Source organism: Rhinopithecus roxellana, chromosome 4 (assembly GCF_007565055.1).
Source record: "Rhinopithecus roxellana isolate Shanxi Qingling chromosome 4, ASM756505v1, whole genome shotgun sequence".
Taxonomy (NCBI): domain Eukaryota; kingdom Metazoa; phylum Chordata; class Mammalia; order Primates; family Cercopithecidae; genus Rhinopithecus; species Rhinopithecus roxellana.
This window is the reverse complement of record NC_044552.1, coordinates 118,191,862-118,198,640: the sequence shown is the minus strand read 5'-3', so window position 1 is coordinate 118,198,640 and position 6,779 is coordinate 118,191,862. Positions and strand designations below refer to the sequence as shown.

Below are 6,779 nucleotides of genomic sequence, written 5' to 3'. Positions count from 1 at the left end.
CTTAGCATTCTCTGATGACTTTTTAAAAGCTCATGGTACTTTTATTACTCCTTTTCAATTCCTGGTATTATATGTTCCTTTTCTTGCCCTCCCTAATTTCTGTTGGATGTCTATTTATTTTTAATACTTTATATTTTTAAAGACTCTTGTATCTTTATTTTCTATTTTATTACTTTCTTCTGTTACCACTATTTCTCCCTTTCTTTGACTTTTTGGGTTTACATTAATGTTCATATTTTAACATAAAGCCCTTTTAAAATAATTTTATTCTAAATATAATCTCTACTTTTAGTTCTTTTTTAATCCATGAATCATTGGTTTGTGTCATTTAATTCCCATAACTGATGAGTGGCTACTGTTTTGTTACTGTTTATTAATTTCAATGAATATTTGTCAAATAATACAGTTTATATGTTATTATTTGATATTTCCTGAAACAACCTTTTATGGCCTAGAATGTGCTAAGGTTTTCTACATACTAATGTTATCTAAAATAAAGTGAATTATTTTTTCAGGTACAGGATGCTATGCATGTACAATAAATAAATTCCCTTAAGTGCTTAGTTGAAATAATCTATATCCTATGATTTTTATACTTTACCTATTATTTCTGGTAGAAGCATGTTACCAATCTTAATGTAATTAACTTTGTAAGTTCTCTTTGCAATTCTGTCAAATTAAAAAAAAAAAATTCTTTTTTTTTTTTTTTTTTTTTTTGAGACGGAGTCTCGCTCTGTCGCCCGGGCTGGAGTGCAGTGGCCGGATCTAAGCTCACTGCAAGCTCCGCCTCCCGGGTTTATGCCATTCTCCTGCCTCAGCCTCCCGAGTAGCTGGGACTACAGGCGCCCGCCACCTGGTCCGGCTAGTTTTTTGTATTTTTTTTAGTAGAGACGGGGTTTCACCATGTTAGCCAGGATGGTCTCGATCTCCTGACCTCGTGATCCGCCCGTCTCAGCCTCCCAAAGTGCTGGGATTACAGGCTTGAGCCACCGCGCCCGGCCTAAAAAAAAAATTCTTATGATGCAAGAATAAGTTGTCGCATTTCCTTGGCTGAATGCTACAGCTTCAGAAGTTAGGAAAGAGTCTTTCATCCATGTCTAATCTTCTCCACCAAGTCACTGGCTTCAAATTCTCTACTTGTTCCTGACACTTAGAATTTTTTTCTCTCTCCCCTTCTCAGGCTACATATTAAAACCAAGTATTTTAAAATTACACCTGATTTAGCATTTCTTTGTGTGGGAGAGAGGTTGTGTAGCCACATTAGTTAGTTCACCCAGAATTGGGTTCACCAGAAGTTTTCCCCTTAAAATTTAGAGTAGGGTTGATATGAAGAATCAGTGCCTTTCTTTCCTCCTGACTGGGCATATCAGGTTGCACTGACAATATTTTCTAAAATAGACTGTATTCTGTTCTGGCAATTCATTTCTTTATTCTATTCTGGCTGTCACACTTAAAGATATTATCAAGATGTTTTGCAAAAGTGGCAGAGAATTTTTAAAGGGGTCAAAATGTTTTGAAAGATAATTAGAAACATATTCATTTATGTATTTTCGTTTAGAAGAGGTATTACAGTATTTTGTAAAGCTTCATAAAGTGAGCTAGGAAACCTGTATGGAAGAAATTAGGAAACTCATTTAGAATTATTTTGATAAAAATATTGCAGCAATTTGTCCCGACTTTGTGAGAATCAGTCACCTATTCTTGGTTGTTCAATGTATAGCTACCACCTGTTCGGAATGTTGTAGAAGAGATTATTCTACTAAGTAAAATAAACACTGTCCTGCTCAAACTTAATGTCTCCTAATAGTCTAGAATTCTATGAGTTGCCATAAATCCAACAAAGTTCCAGCAGGTGTAAGACTGTGGAAGTTAGACAGGAAGTTAATAAGTAGCCTAAGCCAGGTACTGCCGGGCAGTAAGAGCTTTTGGAGCTACAGATTAGTATAGGGAATACCACTGAGCTGCCCACAGTAGGAGCTTGAGGGAAAATAAATCTCAGGTCTGGAGGCAAAAATGCCACAGCGACCACTAGGAAGATGAGAGTTATCTGGGGAGCTTGAACATATGCAGAAAGAAATCACAATTGAAGGATAAAAAATTAAGAGAAGCCAAAATATTTTGTTCCTTGGTAAATAAACCCAGAATAAAATTTCCTTATCTTGAGTTTTTAATGAAATAATATCACTGATTGTCACTTGAAAAATATTTTATAGTCACTATTTTCACATTGTTTTGATCTTTATTTCTATACTTTTCCTGATCAAGTTATATAAATCGTAAAAAAAGTCAATGTTGTGGAATAAAGACATGTTGTATCTCGTAACAAATTCTATACCCACAAAAGCAGTACAAATGTATGTACAAAATTTGTATTATGTATTTTTAGCACATATTTTTGGGAGCACATTATCTTTTTCTATGAATCAGAAAATATTAGAGATAGCACATATATAGAATACATATAAAAGTATATATAAATACATATAGATTATATGAATACATATGTACAAATAATTTATATAAAATATAAGCATATTTATATATAAAAATTTTTGCTGTAAAATTATAAATGGTAAATCGATAAGCTTTGCTTTTATTGTTGCATATCCTTATTTTAAAAGACATCATACTCAGGGAATTTATTTTGAAAACCAAGAACAGCAAAATGTTACCACCAAATTATCATACATATGTATAAACACACACACACACAAATACACAATGCCCCCCACACACTCTTACACTGTGTTTCCTTAATTCCTTATTCAGTCAATAAAGCATGAATTTCTGGCCACTAGATACATTCAATTAAGTATTTCTGAAGTCTAGCTATGTGGAAAGCATTGTGCTAGATGCTGTAAATAGATGAATGCAGAAAAGACTGCCTTGCAGGGGCACAAACACTTTTGAGATACAGACATATACACAAAAATAATTAAAGTAACCCAAACAGTGGTAAGTAGATAATATAAACCACACACTGTGTATCTCTGTGTTTCTTGGTAGATGGCAAACTCCTAGGAGGTAGAGATTTGTCATGAATATATGTATTCTGAAAGGAGGCACCCCTCAACATTGTGAATAAATGCATAACAAAATAAAAAAATTATTATGAAGCTAACATATTTGCCCATCTCAACAAACCAAAACCAACAAAAACAACCAGAATAAAAATTGGTAAATAAGAACTGTTTATATAATGCATTCAGCTTTCACTCTGCAGATACACTTAAAGAATGATGTCTCTCTCACATTCAAAGAACCAATCTAGGCATCTTATAATTAATGTAATATTTACTGAATCCCTACTGTTCATTGATTTATTTATTCAACACATATTTGTTGAAAACTGTATTAGTTTCCTCTGGCTGCTAGAACAAATTAGCAGAAACTTCGTAGCTCAAAAAGCATACATTTATTCTCCAGCAGTTCAGGAGGTCAGAAGTCTGAAGTCAGTTTCACTGGGCTGAAATTGAGGTATTATCATGGTCACTCTCCCTTCTGAAGGTTTTTCTTGCCTTTTCCAGCTTTTAGAGCTTGAATTAAATACTTGCTTTCCTTTACTTTTGGTCCCTAGTCTGATCTTCAAAGCCAGCAGCCTAGCATTTTTCAGTAGTCCCACTGCCTTCTTCTTTGTCAAATCTCCCTTTGCCTCCCTGTTATAAAGACATATGTGATTATATTTAGGACCCATCCAGACAACTCTCATCTCAAGATCCTTCCTCACACCTGCAAAGTCCCTTTGGCCATTTGAATTATTATTCACTGGTTCAGAGGATTAGGACCTCTATATCTTTGTGAATTTTTATCATCCTACTATAAGCCTATAAGCATCTACTATGTGTTGGGGGTTGGAGCCCCAGCTCTGAATTAGACAATCTCTGGAACTGCTTTCATGGAACCTGACATTACAGGGTGTATAAAAGATGTATACAACACAGGCCTGCTATTTAATTGGGTTCTCTAACAGAAAATGTTTATCAGTGAGTAAATGTATATTTTTTTCTTTTTCTAACAAGAGAAATTGCCAGCTACTTCTTAGAATAAGCAGGCACAGAAAATCACCTTGTAGCTGATACTGTTGAGAAGAATTACTGTGGTCTCTCTTACATAAATAGAAGACAAGTGAGCTCATCTATTTTGAGAAATAACAAGGCATTTTTTTTTCTTTTACTGACTTTTGCAAACTGCTTCTTTTTGCATGGCAGAAGAGGGTGGTATCATGGCAAGAGAAAGATTAGCTTGGTTTGTTTAAATAACCCATGGCATCCTACGAAGGAAGAAACCCAAACCTAATACCTTAGGAAATTCTCCGTAAAACCTGGAGTTTGAGTGATGCAACATTTGGGGAGTGGCTGATTGTGGTATGACACTAATGCTCAATCATAAAACATGGGACTTCCTTCCATCAACACACTGAGAGGCCCTATATCAACTGGTGGAGTCATTTCCAAACTCAGGAAGTGCTACATCTTCCTGCTGGCTCTGGTTTCCACTAAAGACATGCATCTGCCTTAGCTGCCACCATGTCTGTTTGCAGAATAGGGCTTCCTATCCTTCCTTCAGGATAGGGTTTCCTTAAGGAGAAATATTCCACATCTAGTAAATCAATGCATTGGCATCTAACAGCATCATTCAGTCAGAGGTGAACTTTCTGCCTTCTTTATTCGGGAAGGCAGAACCCTCTCCCGTATCCATCACTCAAGAGGGCCATGACCTGGGCAAGTACTTGGATCAGAGAATGAGAAAAACTTTCACCAAAGGGGCTTGGCCTGTTTAGTTAGAAGTTACCTACACTGAGTTTAATTCTGGGTTACGTACATCAATTCTTAGAAGAGCCTTATCTAATGCATCAAGAAGTCACCCTAAACTGTGACCACTACGAGGCCAGTGAATTTTAATCATGGCCTACCAAGGCAAGTTTTTTCCTTGGTCTGATCATAGTTCGTGAATTTATGTGAGACAGAGTTAGAATGGATTCCTTGCTGTCAGGATGCTGGTAGGTGTAGTGAAAGGATCAGAGCATTAGGGGGAACAATGAAAGTTTAGCTTTCTTAATTATCTGCTGCTATAAACTGGTGGAAACTTTAGTGTTTTACTCATGGCACTTCTTGGAGTTACATTCTTTGCATCCGAAATTGTGTCAAGGAATATCCCAGTTACACCTTCATAAACACAAGATATGACCAAAAGAACAGAACAATTTAGTTAATTAAGAAATTATTGCTGTTTTGGCCGGGCGCGGTGGCTCAAGCCTGTAATCCCAGCACTTTGGGAGGCCGAGACGGGCGGATCACGAGGTCAGGAGATCGAGACCATCCTGGCTAACATGGTGAAACCCCGTCTCTACTAAAAAAATACAAAAAACTAGCCAGACGAGGTGGCGGGCGCCTGTAGTCCCAGCTACTCGGGAGGCTGAGGCAGGAGAATGGCGTGAACCCGGGAGGCGCAGCTTGCAGTGAGCCAAGATCCGGCCACTGCACTCCAGCCCAGGCGACAGAGCGAGACTCCGCCTCAAAAAAAAAAAAAAAGAAATTATTGCTGTTTCATATTACTCCCTATAAATGTATAGGGATTAAAAGAACAAAATAATCAGTAAGTATAAAATAGACTTTATATGGACAGTGAAGCATACTGTGATGGATAATTGGACTATTTGGGGATTTATTTTATTTTGTTACTACTTAGAATCTAAAGATCCTTCAAGTTTTTGGAAGAATAATGTATTGTGTGTTTTGTGCCCAATTTCCCATTAAATAAGCCAAAAGTTCTGGGCTCTACTTCAAGGAGGCTATGGAGGAAAAGACATACAGCCGAGAGTAAGCTAATCAAATGATCTCAATCCAAAATTTGAATCTTGAAGCAACAAGGTAGATAACACAGGCAGAGTTGAGAAGTCACTCATAGTGGTGTCAGCAGCATTGAGTTCAGGGCAGCCCTGAAAGCAGCAGTGCCCTAATCTATACTGTTATATGAGGCTGTGTTCCCAATTTCCTAGCCCCTCTTGTTTCCTACCCATTGCCATTACCTAATGTACTAGCCTTCAACTTCATGCTAAATTCTGTAACTTTTTGCATAGTCTATTTGTTTTTAGGTTTTTCAGATTCGATTTCTATTGCTTACAAAATATATCTCTGATTAATGTAAGTGGAGAGGATATGGACAGAAATTGATTTCTCATCTTCAGTGAGAGGAATAATGAGCAAAGATATAAATGGCATATGGCTAGGAAATACTAATGAAACTTCTAGGACAGGGGAAAAATAGACATGAAATAATCAGGAGACAAACAATAGGGCCCATTGAAATAGAGGCAAGAAAAAGATGGTTGAAGGTGTAACTGTTTGCTTAGGTCTGGGAAATACAAAGAAGACTCTTCAATGCTGATGTCAAAAGATAAGATAAATGGCTGCTGCTTTTCTAGTAGCAAGATAGGATTAACCTCAAGGATCTTGTGGGGTGGGGACTATGATTTTAATAAATGCCTTTAGAATAAACCAAAGGCTACTATTAGTTTATTGTGTTAGAATCCTTCCATACAAGAATTTGACAAAAAAGAAAAAAATGGGGGATTTTTTTTTTTAATTCTTCCTTCTTTGGATCATTTTTGTCTTTGGACTCTCAGTGACTGATTACTCCTGATGCAACACACTTAAAATGTCTGTTTATGTCAGCTGTGGCAGTCTCCCTTCCTAGCCATGGAAGAGCATATTCTTATTTATTGGCAAAGCTGTCACCATTTAATTGGTATCAGATTCTGACTTGCACAAGTAACATTA

General features: G+C 36.7%; 1 non-coding gene across 1 annotated transcript; it reads left to right on the top strand.

Annotated features, from left to right (window-relative positions):
* The first annotated feature begins 6,651 nt into the window (after positions 1–6,651).
* On the top strand, positions 6,652–6,779 carry LOC115897178. The gene has a single exon (XR_004057107.1). It is a non-coding gene; the product is annotated as a small nucleolar RNA SNORA24 (small nucleolar RNA).